Genomic DNA, 24,001 nt, shown 5'->3' on the forward strand with positions numbered 1-24,001 from the left:
ACAGGCTTTAACTGGTGCATGCAAAAACTCCATGACTTTTGGTGAGGTCTTCGATGTCAGGGTGTGTTTTTGTGAACTCAGTTGCAGGACTGAGACCTTCCTCTTCTGCCTTCTCCAACCTCCGTCTTTTGATGTGTAAAATATCATGGCTGTGAAAATGGAATCACATTCTTTACTACGGTTCCCATTCCAGCTGGAAAACTTGAATAGATTCTTCCCTTGTGGTTTGTGACATTGTAAATAGAGGCTTGGCAAGGTCGCACGTTGTCCAATTCAAGTTATGTTGATTCCAATGTGGGGAGGGGAGAAATGGGGCTGGGAATTAAAAAGAAACAAAGAAAAACAACTGTGCTGGGTTGTTGTGGGAAAAATCTTTAATGGAAAAAAGGCTATCACAAATAAGCCCATTGCTTTCTGACCATTATTTAGTTTAGGTACATGGGACTGACATTTGCAGACATAGATACATGACCTGTTATATTTAAAGGTGCTTAGCATCTGCAGTTCCTGCTTACTTGGTGATATTCCTAGCATTAGGGCACTTGTAATAAAAAGCATAAAGACACAATTCTTCAAACACTTATACATGGCATTGTGCGCTTATGTACAGTGGGAATGTCCTGGGCATTTGTATATATATAAGTGGATGCCAGTTAAGCTTTTGAATATTGATTTTTAGGACTGCAGGCCAACATTTCCCAATTAGGTATGACATATCCTATGGCTCATCCTGCTCTAAAAAACATTGTGTTGTTTTTGCTTAGTATTATTTAAGTTTTATCCTTCTGCCTCGTTTCTGTGCCTCCCCTCCCATGCATGTGTTTGAGGCTTTTAGGGTTGTTGGTTGTAGCCATGTTGGTCTGAAGATGTAGGCAGGCAAGGCTCTTTGGGTAGATGTGAAATTTTTTACTAGACCAACTAAATAGTTGGAAAAAAAGTTCTTGGCAAGCTTTTGGGTGCAAACACCCTTTGTTATTTGTGCCCAAAAGCTTGCGAAGAACTTTTTCCAACTACTTAGTTGGTCTAATGAAAGATATTACATCTACCCAAAGAACCTTGCCTGCCTTTGATGCTTTTAGGCATTCACCCAATAGTGCTTTGGTAAACTGCCATTTCATGTTGCTAGTTTTGATTCTTCTGTTCAGCCCCATTGGGATTTAGTAGGAGACAAGAGATCAGAACAAGGCCCAATGGGCTTTATTACTGGATGATGATATTCAGAGCGTGATTGATATATTCTTTTACTATACAGCAGCTAATGGTTACTGGCAAGTCTTTGTATCACTTGCTTGGCTTGACACTTACTGTTTTCCAAAGAACTTTTCCTGGTTAAGATTTTCTTGCTGCTTTTTTTTATAAGAACCAGATAGAAACTCTAACTGTCATTTGATATTCTGGCGCTAAACTTGTATTGTAGCTCAGTGCTACAAACGTCAAACTTTTCCCCAGACATATAGAAGCACAGCAGTAAGTGTAACTAAGGCAAATACATTCCACATATAGAGAGGATTTAACATCTATACAGGATAATTTTTTTAGATATGACAGCTTTTTCCCCTCTACCCTTTATCTCTTTCTTAATGGATATGGAACATATGGACATAAAAAAAAATAATGGCCCAATTTTGTCCCTGCTGTAACTCCATTGACGTCATTCAAGTTGCAGCAGGGATGACTTGGCCCAGTTTCTTTAAAATGAGACCTGATGAGCAAACCCTCACGGAAAAGTCCTACCAAGAAGGTTATCTTGAACACAGGATAAATGGGATCTTATTCTGTATTACATTCTATAAAATGCCATTGTTCCATTCCTCTGCAATTAGATAAGACCCTTCTGTAAGGGAAGAATAAAATATGTGCTCTTTCTGCTGTGCGTACAGTACTACCTGTGGCACCATGCAAAGATGTAGCTAATCAGTTTAGAAAATGCCTACTTTAAAGGGACCTACTTTAGAATTGGTAGCATGCATAGCCTGACTCGGCATGTGAAGATAGTTGCGCTCTCCAGACGAGGTCTGAATTTTGCATATCAATGAGCCAGAACAATGAACAGCCATGGTAGAGCGATATGCTCTGATGTTATTTCTAATAAAGGAAAGAAAAATAAAACCCTGGCCAGATCTTGGCAATCTTATGGTCTGCTTTAACATCTAAATGACATGTTTTCTTTTTTTTTACCCACTGCCTTTTAGAATCAGTACAACCTATCCTGCATCAGGTGCTAGCCAGAGAGAGTTTTATTTCTGTTGTCTGATTAATGTCATGCTGCACCTGAGCATTAATGAAACGTCCCATCATGCATGAGGGATCTTAGGCTAGAAACCAAAGACGCAATTGCTTTCATTTGCGCTACTTCCAAAATGTTGACTTGTCATGGAAGTGAGGATGCAGAGAGAATATACATTTTTGGGGGTTGGGTGGGGGTTGGGGAACAACATTGACCACTTCAGAAATACAAATTGCAGCTTGATTTTAAAGAAGAAAAAACAAATATACTTTCAGGCTACGTGCAAAATGAAAGCTGAGACGGATCCAATAGATTCTTGAGAGGTACTGGGCACAAACATCTCTGCTGCTTTACTGAGAATAGTAGGCATTTGGCATTTCCAAGAATAATGCCACTAATTCATTTTGTTTCCAAGACCATTAACAACACTTGGCAGAGAAGAACATTTAAAGATGTGAGTCCTATTATAATAACTTCAGAGTGCCGGCACAGAATAAATGCTTAATTCATCTTGTGAAATGCTGATATTTACTGTATAGGGTAGGTCTGTAATTTGAGACCTATGAATTCCTGGCTTTTTAGATGGCAATAGCTATCTGGCTATGGTCTAATTAGAGCCTTTTTTGAAAGAAATGACTCACCTCTTGGACAAGCAGATCATTCAGATCAATATGAGCAGTGCTGCATGTACAAATAATTCCCCAAGGAAAATGAATATACCAAGAATTGCGTATACCTTCTCAGTCTAGCAGTGCCGCTGCCACTTCCAGATGCAAGTGTATACAATGAGTTTGGAAAATTTTTTGTAGCTCATGTAAGTGCCTTGGCAGAAGGTGGTATTGATGAGTTTTAAGTGAAGGAAAACAACCGTATATCTTTAAAATACGTTCGTATTTTTTTAATCCTTCCTCTAAAGCCCTCTTGGTAACACAAGGATAGAAATTTGCTCTTAACCTGATGATGTCCTGGATGCGTGTCAGGAAAACCTGGTAAATATATTCCACATCATCCAGAGAGAAATGGCAAGACAGCTGGCAAGAAGGTCCTGAGGAAGTGTTCTGAAAATAGTGAATCAATAGAAAATTCTACAACGAAATGTGTATTTTTCTCTTAGGGTATTTTGGTTGCAAAAGGTTATTTGTAATACAAACAAGCACAGCTCTTACTTCTGCCTCCTGTTGCAAAGAATGAGCACTATGCTCAGGAAACGAATGGGTTTGAGTGTTTTTTTCCCATTGTTTAATGCTTGATCTTGTATTTCCTCTTTAAGCAGCACTCATTCAGATTTCTGACATCACATCACTTGACTTGTGGTGAGGCTCCTTCTGCTTCCTCTGAGGTCAAAAGCAAAACTCCATTGACTTCTGTGAGAGCAGCACCCATCTCATTTAGATAGTTGGAACCTGCTGCTTAACTCCCTTGAACCACGGATTATTGAGCTAACATGCAAAATTCAACATGATTGGAGAGTTGAGGGGGAAGATGCAGGGAAAGTGGATCTCATTTGAACAAGAAAGTGAAGTACATTTTAAAACTCATTTAAAAAAACCCCAAACCTTAACCTGAACATGCAGGTTAAATTATGAAGCGTCCTCCCCTCAGTAACACTGGCCTTTGGGTAAGAAGAGCTGCTTTTCGCTATGCAAGATGCACAGATCTTTCTTCTGTAATCATTGGAAGTGCATTTCTTTCTGTTCAAAATATAAAGTGCTTTTGTGCGGTGATATTTATGTTTGGGCTTGGTCTGCAGTTGAGGTCCCTCCCTAGGCTCCTCTCTTGTTCTGTTCAAAGGCAGCCACGCAGAGTTACATCCCAAGATCTGCTTTCTGTTTTGTGTCCTTTGATGCAGTGGGCACAACCTGCAAGGTACATACACTCCGTTACTCTTCTCTGTCTGCTCCGGTGATGAGTCCTATGATTGGAAATACCTCAAATTAGGTTATCATCATGATTCCCTGGGGTGTGCCTGGAGATCCTTTCAAGGGTGCTGTGGGTTGCTACACGTTAGCAGTGTTAGGTGTACAAATATGGTTCACAAGATAAACCCAGACATTTCAAATAGGAATCCATAGAATTCAGGAGTTCTTTTGCAACAGAAGAATTGCTGTATTCTTTTTCTGCATTCAAAAACGAAGAGTTAGCATTTTTCAAGGGGTGCATTTAGCTCACTGAGGGGTACCTCAAGCTGAAAAAGGTTGAGAACCACTGAACTATTGAATGAAAGCAACTCCACTTTGCTCTCATTCCTGTTGTCCCACTTGTTTTATCTCCTCCTCTTCTTTGAATCCTTTTTGATATCTTTTGCTTTATATTCCTGAACTCAAGGTAGGAGAACTCGCTCTCCTGAAATAGGAGTGTGTGGGTTCCTAGTGGGGACAATGGTTTTCAAGACCTAATCATGCAGAGTTCCCATTGCAATGGTCTCTGTGCCTGGGCTGACTCAGGAGTTGGGGGTTGGGATACCCAAGGCCTTCAATTTGCACATTCTCCCAAAAGAAAATGGGTAAGAAATCATTAGATTTTTTGCCCACAAATTTCTGTGCTTCGAGGTTTTGCAGATCAGATGTCAGGTATGTTGTCAGAGAAGTGGGGCTAGCTAAAGAAAGCACCCTACTAATCCTATGTCTGGTTTAATTCAGCTCTGTTCTTCTTCATACACATTATATTTATTCAGACGATGCAAGGAAGGGAGCGGGGCATGCCATAAGGTTTTTCTGGGCAATTTGTGCCAATTCTTTTATTGGAAGTTTTAATTTCTTCTGGATGAAACGAGGGGCTCATGAGTCCTAAGCCCTGATTCAACAAGCACCTTTAGTACACGCTTAAGTTCTGTTGACTTGAGTGGGATGTAATAGCATCTGCTGAAGCCAGTAGAATTTTAAATATAGGCCTTAGTGCTCCTCTGAACTGGGGGCTTTTTGTCATTTTTCTGGGAAATAAAGTTTATCAGGCAACATTTCTTATTATACCTCTGAAAAACAATTTAGAAGAAGACTGGTGAAAAACTTGTTTGCTGGAAACCTGCTCAGTGAACAAGGAACTCTGTTATTTTGCCCAAAAAAATTTCCGTTTCATTACTGGAGAAGATGAAATACAATCTATCAAGGTAAAAATATTTTTTTACAGCCTTTTATTTCTCTTTTTTCTTGTATGAGGTTTATTTCCTTGATAGATCATGTTGCTGCTGTAATTATCACCCAGACAGGATGCTGCAAGTGCCCATACATTTGCTTGCCGGTGTTTACTACGTGAATTTAGAGGGCCTCATAACAGGTGCCCCTGTGTAAACTCCATTGACCACAGAGATCAATTTTGCCCTGTAGGCATGTCACATTCTGCCCATATGAAAATGTGTTAATCCAAGATCACAGCTGATTCCTAACCAGATAAACAAGGAGGTATAAGAACTGGATTATGGATGGAGAAAATAGAAGGGCACTGATGCAACTGCCACTGTGGTATGTTTAATGAAACGTTAATGATAGTGGCCAGTGTCACTTGTATGAGAGGGCATGAGAGTGTCATTTATATGAGAGCAATCAGTTGATCCCTACCCCCCCCCCATCAGAAGATAAAACAAGGTTTTTTTTTCCCTTTTACCTTCAGGATTTTTATTTGCCTTTGAGGCACTAAGTAAGAGTTCCAGCTTTCAGGTTTTACCCTTTGGCTATGAAGGACAGGGGCAGTGTGGGGTAGATGTTGGCATGTTCAGAGGATGCTTTAGCTTGCATCAAAGCTTTAAGAGCTGCTTTTCCTGCATGCATCCCTTTTCTCCTTTTAATTGCCGTTGTTTTTCTGGGTCAGGTTGGGCCAGTGAAGAGGCAGCCTCCTTCCTTCCTCCGCCTGGAGAACGTGAGTCCTTCAGGCCACTTACGGCTGACTAGACAGCATCCATTTTCTTGTGCATAAAGAAGCCAATACAATGAGGTGGCTGAGGTCAGTAGGGAGCGCTACCCTCATGTGGCTGAGCTCCTGATCACTTTGTTGTAACACAGCAGAGTTAACAGACTCTTCTAGCATCCTGATTGCGCTGGAGGGGCCACTTGTCCTGCAAGTAATGCACTGAAGTGTTGGTGCTTATCACGTTTTCTTTGGCAGATCCTGGCTGGGGACAAAGATGTCTTCTCCAAGATGCTGAGAGGTTTAGGCGATGGGAAAGCAGGAAGCAGGAAGTAGTGGTGTGGTGCAGGGTTGTACTGGCTGAAAAATGCCCTTGGTTTTAAACTTTTATTTGCTTTATTGTTGGCAGGATCTGTTTTTCACTTCTCTGCATACTCACACAGTCCATTACCTGTTGTCTCTCTAGGCAGCTGCACTTAACAGTACATCATCGCTGCGGTTGTTATAAAGATAAGAGTCTTGCTGAAAAGCTTGCATCTGGATCCAGACTTGTCCAGATGTTTTGAGGCATATGAGTCCTAGGTGCTGGTGTGGGCCTATGCCTTATACAGTGCAGAGGGTTATAAAATGTGACCTTCAGACTTGACACTATTCAGAGATCTCTAAGCAGCTAGAAATTTATATATGCCAAGCAAGCATTGCAAAATCCTGGTATTGTTTGGGTGGGAGAATGTCTCTTGATTGTGTTCCTTTAACAGTTGCCCTTTTTTTAACCAAAAAATCTGCTTTGCTATTCCACTTCCATTTGTGTCAAAGTTAACATCACACCTGTGAAGAAGCAAGCTCATACCAGCCTCTTAAGTTGGGAGGGTGAACAATATAGTATTTCTTCTTAAAAGGAGAGGTGGTTTTACGCTACCAAAAGCCAGCTTTACACTGCTGCTGGGGGTCCCCAAGTAATGGTGCCCCAGACCATGATGGGGATGTATTGATATGCCAGCACAATGTTTTGTGCTGCTTTGCCATGGTGGCTTGTATTGACTGAGAAGCATGTAGGGATGTTGTTCTCAACCTTTTTATATTCAAGGCACCCCTCTGAAAATGCTAGCTTTTAGTTTTTTGCTTGTTTTTTGGCTACAGAAGAATAGAGCAATTCTTTTCTTGCAAAGAACTCAGAGAGATCACAGCAGGTGAGACTATTTTAATACTATGGATTCCTGTTTGAAATCTCTGAGTTTGTCTTGTATATCATGTTTGCACACTTAACAGTAGGAACATTGAATGGCACTCTTGAAAGGATCACAAAGCGCACCCAAGGGTGCTGTAGCATCCTGGTTGAGAAGCACTGGTGTAGTGTATTTTCCCCTACATAACTGCTTTCCCTCTGTTCAGTAGTGATCTTACAGCATATAATTCCATGACTTCCTGCACAAATGTCCACATCAGTTATGGGCATACTACCCACTGATTTTTCTCCTCTGTCATAAAAAGATATTAAGGCAGGTGTGGGTCAAATAAATTAAAGCAGGTAGCAGCCCACTGATGTCTGATTTTTTGGGGGGATGGGGGTAGGTATGGATCCAAATGAATAGCTCTGCAGAAGCTGTCAGTGTTGTCTTGAACCAGCCCTGCTGCTAACGTGCTTCTTACAAGCATAAAATCTTACCAAGGAACACTGGTTGTTAGTCAGACTAAGTCAAACAGCCCTCTGGCCTGTTGAGTTGATTTGATACCTCCTAAAAATGATAGTTTGTAACAGGAAAAAAAAATGCATGCAGTATGTGCTTTATGGTAGCTCATGGAAGCTGTGGGAAAGATACATTTCCTGAATGAGCCATTGTAGTCTCTGCTGACTTTTAAAGATCCATGTTAATTTAATTGAAACTCCTTCCATTAGAATGGAGTGTGCGGTTTTCAGTCATATATACAGTAGACTGTCTCTGAAAGGGGCGGGGAAGATATTAAAATGTCTATAGCTAGACGCATACAAGGACCAAGATACGATTGAACTAGCCAGCTGTACCCTAGCACTTGAAAACTTGATGTACAGGTGCAAGCAGGTTCACTGAGCGAGGTAAGGTGCTATCTTGTTGGACAAAATTTGATGTAATATTTTGTAGCACAGACCAGGGAGGGGAAACTTTTATGTATAGTTGCATGAAAAATACATTTTCAGGGGATGCTTCTTTGAAATGTACCCTTTTCAATATGTTGAAATCTCTAACTTTTAGACTAGCTGCAATACTAGTGCTAGATATCACACCATTAGGTGCCCAGCTATTACCATTTTGGGTATTAGAGTGGTCTTCTGGTAGTACCACTTCAGAGGGAAGGCTTAGAGGCTGTTGCTGTAATAGTTTTATAGCTAGAATGCCTGAAGAGGGAAACTTGGCATGGAAATGGGTTTTATATTGGATTGCATACAAAGAGCCGTACTTTTCACCTTAAGTCTCTCATGGGCATCATATCCCAACATCTGGTCTGATGCAAAGGTTAGAAATAAAATAATTATGCTCTCTCTCTCTCTCTCAGGCATTTCTGCAAACAATTGCTAGGTGGGGAAACAATAACTAGCTCTGACATTTTGCTTTGTCTTTGTAAAATAATCTTACTAATTTTACATAGATACAATATTATGGGTGTCCCTTTTTTGCCACTAATGAATGGTTTCTTTGTTAATGTCGCATTTTGCTGGTGTAATTTAATTAATGTGGAGACACTAAAGCTTCTATGGAATAGAATGAGACTGATGTAAATACCAGTTAAATAAATGTTCGCTGCTATTATAATGAATACAAAATTAATTTCTTAATGGACCATTAGAAAAAATAACCACAAATCAAGAGATATGGTTATATTACAACTATAAAATTATGTTTATGGGTGTAATTAAACTTTAGGTAATAACATGTTAGACCTTGATCTTGGATAATAGCTAGATTTGGGCTATAGTTGCGAGTGCTAGAATTTTTTACTAGATTAACTCCCCTGCCTAGCCAGGTTGGGAGGTTTACAAGTACCTGCATGTCCTTGTGTTGGCCGTCTACATTTTTAACTGATTTCCCCCAAATAATCCTATCACATCTTGCAGATGGGGCTGTGGGAAGGTGTTACCTTCTCTCTCTAACTTATCTCTGTGAGGTGGAGACTGAGTGGGTAAGGAAACCTTTGTTAAAGATGGATAAGAAAGAGCAGGATCTATACAAGTTCATAATTCACTATATGCATTGCAGATCCTGTTTTATAAGTAATCGGTTTCCTTTCCACTGGTGGAAATCATGTAATAACAAAAGAGTTATTACCTCTGGGAGCTTTATGTCACAGAAAAGGACCTTGATGGTTTTTTTTACTAGTCTGTACTGTATATATGATTAAATAGTAATTCTGAAGTGAGGAATTCTGGCATGTAATTTTCTGTAGCATCTTACAGTTCCAGGGATCATAAATGCAGGTTCTAGCAGTAATAAAGTGCCTGTGCTACTTAATATGCTCCTATCATTGTGTGTGTCTTTGTCTAAATTATTAAATCACTGTGGCTGTGACTATAATAACATTGTTGTTTTTAAGTCTCAGAACAGGAAAAAAATAATTTTATTTGAGCAGAGTAATGTAATTGTAACAAATGCCTCTGGGTCCTTTCAGTTAAAGGATAAGCAAGCAGAGCTGCCAGTTCGAGAGCTGCACAGCGCTGTTGTCTTAACAAGCATCCGCAGCAAAATTCCAGCACCCTTTGGTGGTGTAATTGTAATTAGTCTTGAGTAAACACTAGAATTTTTACAATGACATTGTGAATACGCTGGGACGACGTGGAGTAAGGAACCCCGTTGGATGGCAGTCTCTCTCCGGGTTAGCCCAGGGTACTGGGAAGGAGGACATCTTGGGCTCTGCCACTGACTTCCTGTGTGATCCCAACCAAGTCGCTTACTATATGTGCATCTCCCCTCATTATTTGTAGAATGGGTATAAGATCTTTTGAGGCAAAAGGTCTGTGAAGCTCTTTCAGATGCTCTGACTAGACACATTAGAAATAAAGGGCTGGTTCCCTTTATAAAAGGAATGATGCATGTGACGTTTGGGTCCTGCATAAAGTCTCTTGAATCATGTACTTTATCTCATCCAAAGTCTAGCATAATTTGATAAATGAAACATAAAGACCCAGTGAACAACCTTCTACAAACTGCAAAGTTGCATGTGCTTGAAACAGATCTTGCTTTTTTTGTGTTCTTTATTCATGCTGCTCATTGAACAAGTCTCCTGTGCCCTATTGTTTTTTGCTGAGCTAGTGGAGCATACTTAAAGAAAATTTCAGTGTAGAAATAAGTTTCATAGTTTCATAGTTAGTAGGGTCGGAAAGGACCTGAGCAGATCATTAAGTCCAACCCCCTGCCATGGCAGGAAAGAGTATTGGGGTCAAACGACCCCAGCAAAGTGATTGTCTAGCCGGACTGTAATTCATTTCAAAAACAAAACCTTCTTCCCCAGTGTTCAGATGGTTCTGGCAGCGTGTTAGGCCCTATTTTAAACAAAGCTGAAATGCCAGCTTAGAAGCAGATGAGACTTCACCTCTTGATGTGTCCCTGGGCTCAGGAGTCAAAGACACGGATTGCTTTCCTCTTTAGGGCTGGGCATTTTATGGGCTGTTTTAACGTAAGGGTGTGGCCAGTTAGTGCGGCAGGTATGTGGTCTGTTTCTGAGTCTTCCCTTTCTGTTTGCAAGCGAAGTGTCTCTGCTTGACCGTTACGTTGGAGGAGGAGTGCTTCATATTGCATCATGTCCAGTTTCTGATTCTGCTGCGACTGACTCTGAACCCTTGAAAGGATTCCCTAGAGGAGGTTTTCCTGGCTTTATGGTGCATAGGCAATACTGATATTTCAGTAGCATTAGCGTGCCAGCAGTATTCCTCTGGCTTGTGACATGCATGAGAAGCTGTAAAGGATGCTGGAGCTCTGATCTGTCAGGGGAAGCATAGCCCTGGACCTGTAAGGCCTTGCAAAGTAGCGGTGTTGCTTGTGCTGCTGGAGATCTAAATTTGAGCTATGTCTTATTTTGTGTCCCCCTCTTGCTGGCATGCATGAGACCAGTTCCTGAAAGACCAGAGATGCTGGGGAGACTATCTAGGGCAGGAAGGACTCTTGACTTTCCTTGTTTCCATCTCTGCATACAAGCCTTTCCTCTCTTCCTCTGTTCCCTCCAGTCTTCTTGGCAGCCAGAGGTCTATGCTGTTCCTCTGTTTGTCCAGGCAGCCCTTCCTGTTCTGGCTCAAAACAAATGGCTACAGCCGGCAGCTGGCTGCTGATAAGGGAAGCAAGTGGCGTTCTCCTGAGCACTGCTGGGCTTCCTGCTTTGGCCGAAGAGCGAGTGAGGGACTGGCACAGAAGAGCCTGAGCAGGTAGGAGCTGTCAGGATATCTGGGGCACTGGGGAAAAGTCTCAATCTGGGGCATTCCTGCAGCAGCTGGTTGTGAGGGAGAGCACCTGGCACTGCCCAACAGGGCCCCTCCAGTGAGCTAAAAGGGATGCCTTTGCCTTGTTCACCAGGGACATTTGGACCTACTCATATTGTTATAAATAACACCGAAATATCTCTGTTTACTCCGGGCACTTGGCAGTGCCTTGCATTCAGTAGTTGTCATTGTTTCCCTCTATAGACTGTTAGCAGGAGAGGAGCAAATGAAAATAACCCTGAAACCCAGCAATGCTGGTGCAAGGAAAATCCTTCTACCTTTTTAATCTAAACAAGATTAGGTAGTTGGGTCTGTGTTTTGGGGTTTGGTTTTTTTGTTTGGAGAGCGCTTCTCCCTTAAGAAGGTGAAACCATCAGGGATGTTCGGTTACAAGAGTGTAAATCTGAGACATGGTATTTTGGGCGACAAACTTATGGAAGTGACCAGATACGGCAGATTCGTATTGGAAATCCACACCCAAAGGAGGAAGAACTCAGACTTGGAAAATCTTTGGCAAATGAATTAATATGTTTGGGTGGATTATTTTCAAAGAGTAACTAAGAGTTCATTGGTAGTGTGTGGGGTAGCACACCAGCAGGTATTTACCGAATGCAAGGTCGCTGTCCCTTTCCGGCCTGCTGTCCAGAAAAGGTCTTCTCTATCCGATTGTCCACTGTTTTGAGACTGAAGTTGGTGGAGCACATCCAGGTGGTTCGCAGAACTGTTTCTGTCACATCAGTGAAGCACATGCCAGTTTTCAAGCAATGCTTCTTGTTAGTCATAGCCATTTCTAGGTCTCACTTTTGCCCTCAGTGTCTTCAGAAGCTTTCCTGACAAATTAAAATAAAAAATCCCTCCGGTGCTCTTTTGCGTTCTGCGGGGTTGAGTGGTACCATTAGGGCAAACTCCATTGTGGTTTTTTTGCAGGTGACAGTAAAGTTGGAGGGGTAGAAGGACAAAACTCGGCTCTGTGACCTGGCTGGATTACAATAGCAAGAGCGACAGGCTATACGGGGAGATTCAGAACTAATAAATGTAAAGCCTTGCGCTCCGAGGATGTACGGCATAGATTAAACGCCAGAGAAGGGGGAAGAGGAACACAAAGCCCTTTGCACCCTTGACATGAAGTGACACTGTTCAATTCTTGTCTTTCAATACTGACTTAATGATATTTCTTTATGTAACCGAGTACAAAAGCTGCTGCTGGGCAGGGGCAGAGTGATGGGGAGGAAAGGTGGTGCCCTTGAAAATGTCTGCCTGGTAGAAGTGGCCCAGTTACGGAAAAGTTTTGAGAGCTGCTAACTGTGCCAAATTCTACCCCAGCTTCTCGACTCAAAAATGATTCTGCCATGTGTTAAAAGCGCTGGGAACGCGTTATCCCATCTCCAGCACTAAAATCCTGTGAGTCTGTCATTTTTTACAGGACAGATAATGCAAATTTAGCAGTAGCACCTCTTCTGATGGAAAACGACAAGGAAGCCATCTGTATTTTGATCCCTCTCTCGCTCCCATCGCCCCCGGTAGTTACAGCATGTTTGGGCTAGGGCTGCACAGAGCCACCCAGGCTGCAGAGGATATTATGGATTCTCCATATTGCTAGTCCTAATTTTAGCTGCCTTTAGCACAGATCATGCCAATATTCACCCACTTGGGTTTGCACTTTTGGTAGTGATTGCTACGTTGTGTGAATTCCTCACACGTACAGCAAATTGGGGAGCTAACAGGCTAGATCACAACTTAACTTTGCCATGTTGTAATGGGGGAATGGATGAAGAAAAACCTGTACAACTCTAATATGGATACAAGCCTTTGACAAGTGCTGCCGCATGGTGCTTTCTGCAGCCCACCAAAGGTGATCTGACAGCAGAAAGGGGCAGAAACTCATTAACTCTGTTCTCTCCTACTCGATTTCAGGGACACGTTGCTTCATGTTGCATGTTTTGTTGCTTGTGGGTTTTCTTTGCTGTGAAAGAAATCCCAGCTCAGGACATCAGTGCAAAAGCTTGACTGGAGTCCAAAACGCACTTGTTGGGACCATCTCCTGTCAAAACCTCTCCTCTGTGATGATACAAAGAAGCTTGTGAATTTCTTTTTCTTTTTTTTTTTTTTTAAGCATACAACAATCCAGAGCTGTTCGTGGTTTGACATCTTTCACTGCCTTCAGAATATTTGTATGGCTTTCATTTGCCTAATAGTAAAACTGTAGCCAAGTCCAAAATAGATGGCTGTGTGTACAGTTAATGGTTTGACTTAATGATTTCTTAAATTGATCTGTGACGAATTTTATAGATGATAGAGTGCCAAGGGGGAAAAGGGCGGGGGTAGGGTGGGGAGGGGGGATAAAACATTGCAGAAAGTTATGTTGTGCTTTATCACCCTGCATGCTAACTCTATGCGATAATGTATTGGTCACAAACCAGAGAGAAGCTTTAATTGCTGATACGAAGCCGTTAGGCTCTGAAGCAGAGATTGACATCTCATTGCAATAGTGGTTTTCTTATTCTCACACTCAAGATTAAAGCACAGAGGTTTCCCATTTGGGTAGAGGAGAATCCCTTTCTTGTCCCCTTTTTTCTTTTTGCATTTTGCAAGTGGCACTTGGATAGTACTGAGATGAGCACCACAGACATGAGTATAAAATGAATAACAATAACCTATTTGCCAAGTGTAGGTGGTTTTCACTGTAATGGTTGCTAGAAATGGATGCTAATACTCTTTGCAATCCACAAATTTATTTTATCTTCCTCTCATATAATGACTGGTCAGGTACCGATGCTGAATTTATCCACTTGCAAAATGTAATAATGCTCACCACTCACATGGGCATCCTGTAGCCCCACACTAAGGAGGAGATTGTAAGTTTATTATTTATTGATATTCATTTGCTTCATATTAGTTAAAAGCTGCTTTGGGAAAGCAGTGCATTATTTTATTAAAGGATCATCTGCTGTAAATAACCATATGCTCTGTGAGCATCTTAAAGTTGACCAAAATACAAAGAAGGAAATGTAAACAGATAAATGATAAATCAAAGAACTGTATGCAAGAAAGTTAGTATGAAGGTTATTGCTTAAACTGAAAACTGCTTTGTTTAATGTCACTTTTTTCCACTGACACGCAGACTAAATACAACTATTTTTACTAGGCAGGGGCAGGCAAAGTGATTCTAGATCCCTTATGAATATGTTGCAGAAGTTGATGGCTTGAAGCAGTTACAAGATGAAAGAAGCTGTTGGAGTTGCAGGCTCTGTCTGGTCAATGCCTTGTTTTACCAGGTGCTGTCAGCTGGTTCCTGCTGTTTCATGTACACTTCTGATTGAAAGCAGCTACAACTTATCCTCCGTTTAGTCTCTGACTCTTAGTTTCTCTAAAAGAGTCAGTGCTCTGCTATTCATGTTAAAGTTTTTATCTGCCAATATACTAAGTAAGAGCCTTTTCTGGAGGTGCAAAACACCTGTAACTCATGGCAAAGTCAATGGGAGTTGTAGGCTTCAAGCTTTGTGATACAGTTATCTGGGGCTCAAGCTACATCTTGGGTCCAACATTGTTAGCCCAAAAGTTTAAAGAGACTATATAAAAAAGAAAAACCAAAAACCTCTCAGGACTGCAGTGAATATGTAAGAGAAGGTTGTCTACTTTTTTTTTTTTCACATTAGTCATTGTGGGATGTTTTAATGCTGCAACAGGCTCTAAAATGTATTGTAATATAAAAAGAAAGACTTCTTGGACTGTGGATTTTTTTTTCCTGGTTTGGTTGAGTTGTCGATTCATTAATTTTACTTCTGTTTCAAGGCTGCGTTTTATTCTGCCTTTAGCAGGTGTGGGTGCATTAATGTTTTGTTCATAAACTCTGTCAGGTAAGAATGAAGGCTTGCATGATGGTGGCTGCAGGATTCTCAATAATCCTGAGTATTAGTTGCTGTGATATGCCTGGTGGAATTGTTTTTCCTCCAAGAGTCTTTTCCCTTCTCCCTTTTCCAGGCTGAAAACACTAATTAGCTATGAGATTCAAGCGATGGTGAGTGTGTAGGGCCCTTGAATGATGCAGCAGCTAGCGAGCACTTGGAACCATTTCCTTTAGATGTGGATGTTAATCCTTCGGGCGTGCTTGTAGTGCTGCTGCAAGTTTCATTATGTTTGTAGCTATCAAAAGATAAAGCTCCTTTTTGAAGTTCACCCTAATAGGCAGTTGTTGCATTTTGGGTTGGCTTTTTTTTAAAGCACCTGTACAGTATTAGACACTGAAGACTTTTTCTTTCTAGAATGACAGCATTACCAGCTTAAACCCCAGCGCTCCTCTGAACAAAAGAAGCTGCCAAATATACTATGCTCTCTAAAATGTTTGACTCTCAATAGCTTAACGTTTATAGTGTGTGTGTATGTTTGTGTGTATCTCTCTCTCTCTCTCTCTCTCTCTCTATATATATATATAGATATATAGATATAGATAGTGTGTGTGTGTATGTCTGTTCTATATCTATATAGATAGCTGTGTGTGTGTGTATATATATATGTATATGTGTGTGTGTATATAAGCTTAAACTAATGAAAATTATTTGTTTTTATTTTTTAGGAGTGGATAATTTGGGTCAGTAAATGCTTCAGAGATCTGGCTTTGTTCTTAATTACATGGATTGGTTAGAAGTGTAAGTTTTATAATTATATAGCTCACGTAAAGTGAAGCTTCAAGGAGTCATTTGTGAGTGCATAGAAATTATAAAGATGGACGAGATACTTTACATTTCCTCTCAGTTCAGCTTTCTGTCAAGGCAAAGTTCCCTACTGTGTGTTAACATCTTTCTAGGTATTCTCACCAGTGTCAGAGAACATCTGTCAGGTCTGGGGTGTGATATACATCTGCATGTTTTACCCCAAATCACCAGGACTTTTTTCCTGCCTAGATAGGGAGTTGATATTTTATCTGTTGTTTGCTGCTATCCCAGGGTCTCCTTCCCTGATTGTATTTGCTTGCGTTTTTCCTGGCTGGCACTAACCTCATCTCCGGCTGGTATCCCTCAGTTCATTTCAGCAGACCCCTTTCTGTTTTTATTCCGTTCTCGCTGGTGTTTACAACCTCTCCCAGTTCCATGTCATCTGTGAATGTAATTAACATGCTGCTTAAATCTTCTCTTCCAGCTCATTAATAAACATGTCAGATGAAACTGGGCCTAATACCAAGCCCTGTGGTTAATCAGCCCTTTATTGTTTAGAAGAAATCCTACCAAAAAAATGTTGCCAAGAATATCTTGCGGTGCCTTGTGACCAAGGATGCAGCATGGTAACGGGATTCTACATCCTTGTTCTGAGGGGTGACAAAAACAAGCTAAAATGTTTTGGTACAGAAACCTGCAAATGGAGTGATGCCTTTGCGTAAGTCAGGGGGTTGAATAAGTGGCAGGAGCTGTTTCTAGGTGGCTGGCAGCACCACCTGCCTTGCAACACGCCTTGTGGGCCAGATGGAGACAGGTTTGCTGCTCTTGGCTTGAGAGCTCCAATGGGACACTTCTGCGCTCTTGAAGAGTCTGGGGGTGAGCTTGGTTTCTCAAGTGTCACAGGCAAGGAGCCTAAAGCATCTTACAGTCCTAGGAGATGCTTGAGGAAATGGGAATGAGAGCCTTGGAGGGAGGGATCGGATTCCTTTTGCCTCTAGACCAGTACGGCTACAACCTGGATAGCTGACACCTGGAGGGAGGGAGCTGCTTATTCATTGCAGCTGCAGTCACACAGGGCTGGTCCTGCTGAAATGTAGCCAAGGTTTCGGAGAAGGCAGAGCCAAATTGGGTGATGAAGTACAAGCTCCCATTGCACTCTGGGGCTGTAGATGTGATTCTTCTTGGCACAGATGCACCTGGTCTGGAACTGAGTAACAAATTACAAGAGGGGAATTTTCATCCTGTTTTGGAGGAGTTTTAAGCAGCCAGAACTACTTTACATGAGGATGATGTCAGTCAGGAGTCACAGCAATGGCTTTGCTGGATTTGCATTCGCACTAGCTGAACTGAGACTGGTGTCATGTTTGATGGGTGCTGCAGAATCTGTCCTTGCCTAGTGTGAGGAATCTCAACCCATTAGAAGTTATTTGGGCCTTCTGTGTGAGTGCTTTCATTTAAAGGGCTGTTTGGGAGTTAGGACCCAATATTTGTCTTATAAGATGAGGCAGAAAGAAGTATTACAAACCCTCTGACTAGTACTATCTGCATTAAATCAAGAGGGGTTTATTTTCAGTTCTTATAGGGTTCAGATATCCCCCTGATGCAAATTAATCCAAGTGCTCCACCATTTACTAATGCACTAGCTATAGAGAATTAAACTGACCGCCTGTTTGCCTTCATGTCCCCAGCAGAGTCGGATGACAGAGGGAAGTGTCACAGGTAGCAAGTGGTGAATTGGTTTTACTAAAGTTTCTTCAGCTTTAAGTATCGCAGGTATTACTAAAAACACGTAAAAAAAGTTGGAGGATTTTTCTGTTGAATTACCTCTTTAATTTGTGTGCTACTTTTGGGAGGGTTGTTTTTATTCTTCTTCATGCTTTGAGCTTGTGTGTAGACTCAGTCCACCTTGTTGCAGTGCACACCTTCTCCCAGCCTAGTGTCTCCACAGGTTGACATTGATGGTGATATTTTTGACATCATTATGTCACTGTGTTGCATTTTGCATCAAGTCTCCCTTAGTTTCCTTCTCCTTTTTATTCACAGCATAACCCTGTCTCCTTTTAGCTTTGCATTGACATTATCACGAAGCTGCCCATGTTTGAACAAAAGGAGAATTCTTATTGGCATGAGAGAGGGGAAGAGAAATCACTCCTTTCTTTGTTCCCTCTTTTCTGCCCCCCTCCCCGGCCACTCTGTCTTGGAAGCTTTGAAAAATCTTTCCTTGCTTAACAGAAAACAGCTGCTGTGTGTGAACTGCTCGACTCAACCACTGTTGGATTTCAGCATGGAAAGAAAGCAGTGTCAATCCCTACTGTGTTTTTTGTTTTTTTTTTTTGCTGGTGGGATATGGTGAGGGCCAGTGTGACTCTTTAAGGGGCCATCCTGCCAAGCAAGAGTGGGTAGGGATCAAGCAGATCCATGAATGCCACCTCTCATGAGTGACCCACATTTTCCCCTGGGACTTTAACTTCACCAGAATTTCTTGCTCACGGCTCCCTGTTCTTGTTATAGTAAGTAAAACTATCTGCAGTGTGGGCTGGCATGCTGTTTTCTAGCGGGAATGCTGAAAAGTTTACTTTCTCTCCTGTTCTTTTGTGGTAGGTCTCTGAGGCTCGGTCTGACTCAAAAAGTTTTGTTGGTGTAGCTGTGTCTGCGGTGTGGGGAAAAAAGCACATGCTCCTTTTCCCCCCACTGATTCGGCTGTCTTGCTTAGGGTGAAAAAACAGCACTGGCTGACACTAGTGTATTGGCAAAAGTGCTCTCATCAGTGCAGTTATACCAGCATGAAAATCCACTTGCCAGGATGCTCCATTTGGGGAAACGTAGGTTGGGCTATCCCGCTAGGGGGACTTCTGGTGTGGTTGTGATAACTGTAGATAAGCTGTGATGCTGAGATGCTGCCCTGTCCCATGCCCACTGTTATCCTGCAAATGTCATTGCTGTAACTCAACAACATAAGGACACCTGTGAGAGAGACTTGAAAGCATTATTGGCATATTTGCTTCCCAAGGTCTGAGCAGGGGGTCCTGAATCTTTCCTTGCAATGGATGATCCTGTTGCAGCATCCTCACCTGCTTTCTAGACTCTTTGCTCTTTACGAATAACCTGCCTCCACTGACTTTGAATGTCATGTATGCTCAGGACTGCTGCGAATTGAGCCCAAAGTGTCTGTTTGAACACCCTAGCTAAGTGGCCACATCTAACAATGCTGCTGGGATGCAATCAAAGTATTTGGCCGTGTTGGGGAGGGAATAAATGGTATACTTGGACTTCCTGTTGCTTTACGCGTGTGCGAGTGCATGTTTCCTTTTATTTAAGGAGTTGGTACGTAATCAGTCTTAAAATGAACTGACTGTCTGTTGACTTGTCACCCTGTGAATGAAAGCACATTGCTTGTAATTTGTTTGACATTATTCTGTCCTGTTGTCAGACTTCTAATTACATTTAGAACGTAACCCAGATGTCTGTCTCTGTCTCATTTTTTTAATTTTAAAGCACAGAGGGAAACAATTACCTGGTGCAGCTATGGAAGTCTGTTTGCTCTTGTAGAACGTGTTTATGTAATTGCTACTTAGTTAATAAACTGTGGCTGGATTTGAGATAGAATCACAGAAAATGAACGTTGCAAGCGACATCAGGAGATCTGCTCTAGCCCCCTGCTCAAAGCAGGACCGTCCCCAACTAGATCATCCCACCTAAGGCTTTGTTTAGCTGGGACTTAAAAACCTCCAAGGATGAAGATTATACTACCTCTCTGGGTAACCTGCTCAGTACTTTACTACCCTCCTAGTGAAAAAGTTCTTCCTAATATGTAACCTAAACTTCCCTTGCTGCAACCTGAGCCCATTGCTCCTTGTTCTGCCCCCACTGAGAACAGTCCAGCTCCATCCTCTTTTGAACTTCCCTTCAGGTAGTTGAAGGTTATTATTAAATCCCCCCCTTCAGTCTTCTCTTCTCCAGACTAAATAAGCCCAGTTCCCTCAGCCTCTCCTCAGAAGTCATGTGCCCCAGTTCCTGAACCACTTTCCTTCCTCTTCACTGGACTCTCTCCAATTTGTCCATATCCTTTCTGTAGTGGGGGCCCAAAACTGAACACAGCTGTGGATTCACCAGTGCTAAATAGAGGAGAATAATCACTTTCCTTGATCTGCTGGCAACTTTTCTACTAATGCAGCCTAGTATGCCATTAGCCTTCTTGGCAAGAAGGGCACACTGCTGGCTCATATTAGGTTTATTGTCCACTGTAACCCCCAGGGCCTTTTCTGCAGAGCTTCTGCCCAGCCCATCAGCCCCCAGCCTGTACCGGTGCATGGGATTGTTCTGTCCTGAGTGCAGGACTTTGCGCTTGTCCTTGTTGAGATCCAGAGTTTTTGGCAGGTACTGCACCTCTCTTTTCAAAGTGGCACGAGCTTTTTGTTCTTTGGCTTCTGGAAGGGACTGGCTTGAGATGCTGTAAAGGCATCTTTTGGAATGTGTCCATCATGCCAAAAATCAGTCCCGTGTGAATTCTCAAGTTCAGTATCCAAAATCTATCTCCTCCACAATTGTTGTCCCTAAATATGAACTCCCTGGTTGTTCTGGGTTATAGAATCATAGAAAGTTAGGCTTGGAAGGGACCTCAGGAGGTCACATCTAGTCCAACCCCCTGCTCAACGCAGGACCAGCCCGAACCAGATCATCCCAGCCAAGGCTTTGTCTAGCCGGGTTTTGAAAACCTCCAAGGATGGAGAGTCCACCACCTCTCTGGGTAACCTGTTCAGTGTTTTACTACCTTCTCAGTGAGAAAATTTTTCCTAATAGCCAACCTAAACTTCCCTTGCTGCAACTTGAGGCCATTGCTCCTTGTTCTGTCATCTGCAGATAACAGAACAAGGTTGTTGGAATCTACCTCATTTGGCCCTACACAAAACTCATCTCTATTGCTTTCTAAAATTTACCTTTTTAAAATAACTAAAGGGGGCCTGAAAGGAGAAAGATGCTTGCACTTCATTTGATTCTGTGTATTCAAGTAGCGGTGAAAAAGAGGAGAGATGCTCACCCTTTCAGGAGAGAAGCTGTGTCTGCAATGAGCAGTTGTCTGTAAATCAGGCGCAGATGAGTTTTTTTCCCCTTGAACAAAACTGTGATATGCTGGTGTAGCTTTGAGATGAGAAGGCTTGTACTTGCCCAACCAAACCAATTTGCTGGAAAGGGAGGTTTGCACCTCTGAACCTCTTTGCAAATTTATGTGCTGGGAGAGTCCCCACAGGCTTTTAAACACTAGGAGTAAAGTTTTCATTAGTACACTGTGACCTACCAGATTACAATCCTTTCTTTTCTTTTTTTTTACCTCCAGAGGTACAAACCAGATAAATCCTGGAATGCTATTGATGACTCGAGGAGATTTCGGTACTATTTACCGCAGTGCTAATGTAGGGAGAAACACATGAAGACTGAGTGAACATCTGCCCCTTCTATAATAATCCAGTTAGGGGATCAATTTTATAAGGAGATTAGGAGCTTGGAAGCTGTTCCTGGTCCTAAGGAACTTTTCACCTTGTGAAGAGGCCTGGTTCCCTCCTAGTCCCCTGAGGGCCAATATTTCTTTCTGATAGCAGTGTCCAACTTTCTAAGCTCCCAAGATCTGCAAGATTACCATTAAATTGAAATGGTCTCCTCTAGAGAAAATATTCTGCTCTAGCTGGCTCCAGTGGGGGGGACTGATTTCTCTGTTCTACAAGGTTTTGATCAAAACAGAGTTCATGGTAGGAGAGAAGGCAAAAGCATAGGAAGGTCTCAGTGGGATGCCACAGCAAAGGACAACAGGAGAAGAAGAATAAAAGGAATAAAACATACGTCTAACAAAAGCAATCTGTGAGATTTAATTCACTGGCTTTATGTTTCCCTATCATAAATTACAAATACATTTTTGATTTTCCCCTTCCCCCCATCTCATCCTATGTTCCGTCAGCTGGCAATGCCTTAAATGGAAGACAACCTGGACCCAGTAACACTTGTACCTCTTAGCTGGAGGTGATTCTTTTATTTTTCTTCCTGTTATTCTGTTTTAGCCAGACACCATTTCTTGAGCCTCTGCCTCTGTTACTTAGGGGCTTGACATCTGTCGGAGGTGTGCCACTTGCAGTCCAGAACGGACTCTCCCTGAGCAAAGATGTGCGTCATTCACTAGATCAAAAATAAACCTGGGTGATGAAAATCTGAGCTAGAGGCTTGGAAGAAAAATTAAACTCTTGGATCTCTGTGCTGGAGAAACCACTTTGGGGCTGCCTCCCGAACAGGGCAAAAGAGATTGGCAGGATCAGACCTAAGGAGAATAGCTTTTGAATGTGCTGGGTGCATCGCTCTGCGAGAATGTGGCAACGGTGTGAGGGGCGAGGCGGGAGGGGTAGGGGTACATGACATTTCTCCCCAGCCCCCTTTGTATGAAACAGTCTATCATTTTGCTAAAGAAAAAAAGACTTGAACCCAGATCCTCAGAAGTAGATGCTGAAAAAGGAGATAAGTGTCCTCAGTAGCTTTGAGGAGCAGGACTTTGGCCCTTAATTCTTGCTACTTTCTGTACTTCCAGTCATTTACCAGAGAACCAATCCTGGAAATATAAGTTTTATTTTCTGGTAGTGCTTGACAGCTGTTGCAGCTATGGTGGTCCAGAAAATATGCAAGAGGCAAGGATTTTTGTGGGTGGTATCTTTTATCAGACCAACTTGTGTGGTTGTGATAGACTTAGATGAACACTTGAATGTGGCATGTACTTCTCTGGCCTGAAGATGAATGCATCGCGTTGGAATACTTATCTAAGTCTATCCCAACCAGGCACTTGGCCTGATAAAAGGTACCACTCACAACGGGCCTTGCCTCTTGTAGATTTATGTTGATGGTTTGTGCATATATTATGCATAGCTAGGGAAGTATTTTTATCCTTGGAGATTTTACTAGGTCCATGTGGAACCCAAAAAGAAAATTCAGAGGACAGTCTTTTTTTTGAAGAAAAGATTTGAATATTTGGGGGAAAAAATGGCTGGAACTCTGATATGACACTTCAGATGGGGGTTACACTGGTTTTTGTTGAGTAGAGATCTGGCAGAGTCTCAGATTTGGACTTATTAGCAAGAAGCTAGCTTTATTCAATAGTTGGAAAGATGGCATTCTTCTATAGTGTATATTTATTTTTCTTTGAAGCAGATGCTAGATTCACTAATACCTGGTTACCTTTATACATATTAACTTCCAGGAAACTGCTCAGAAGGCTGAATTTGTGCCTATATGCCTTTTGCAGGTTTTGGGCTTCAGAAAGTGAGAATAGATTATTTTCTCAAAATCCATGTATAAAATGTCAAGAAGACAGCTATACAATATGCTCCTTTTAGAAAAACAGTTTTGAACAGAAAAGAAAAAGCAACAAGTTTATTATTAGGCTGGCAGAGTAGAAACAACTATTTACCAGCATACATGCATCTTGTGTATGTGTGTCAGCATTTTCTTTGTATTTAATAATTACTGTAAGCACTGCAGGTATTGCTTCTGATAGGGATGGGTTTTTTTCCATGAAGCAGAGTCCATTATTTATTAAAATATTTTAATAGGGTTATACACTTTTCCAACCTTTAGCTAAGGCCCAAAAAGATACTGAGCTGTAAATAGGTTTGTATAGTAGGGAGGCAGTGAATCATTCATCCATCATGAGCATACAGTGGTATGCCATGAGAGGACACTTCTCTTGCATTCATCAGATTTCACGGGCCCTTTTCTCCATGCCTCTGCATCATAGAGAAAGCCTAGTGGTTGTTCTTCGGTAGCTGACTCTTGTCCCCCCTTCCTCCTCTCTAGCCTGCTGTCCTC

The 24,001-nt window shown here is 41.9% G+C and overlaps 1 protein-coding gene across 8 annotated transcripts in view; it reads left to right on the forward strand.

Annotated features, from left to right (window-relative positions):
- PITPNM2 (phosphatidylinositol transfer protein membrane associated 2) overlaps positions 1 to 24,001 on the forward strand; it is a 177,862-nt gene that overhangs the window by 22,625 nt on the left and 131,236 nt on the right. The window contains exon 1 of one of the 8 annotated variants that reach the window (XM_090063325.1): positions 18,524 to 18,672. The exons of the other annotated variants lie outside the window; for them this stretch is intronic. The gene's annotated coding sequence lies outside the window, so the exon portion shown is untranslated. Of the gene's footprint in view, positions 1 to 18,523; positions 18,673 to 24,001 lie in introns of those variants that run through there. 8 annotated transcript variants of the gene reach the window in all.

The sequence above is a fragment of the Crocodylus siamensis genome, chromosome 9, assembly GCF_052110815.1.
Source record: "Crocodylus siamensis isolate JL-2025a chromosome 9, ASM5211081v1, whole genome shotgun sequence".
NCBI classification, from domain to species: domain Eukaryota; kingdom Metazoa; phylum Chordata; order Crocodylia; family Crocodylidae; genus Crocodylus; species Crocodylus siamensis.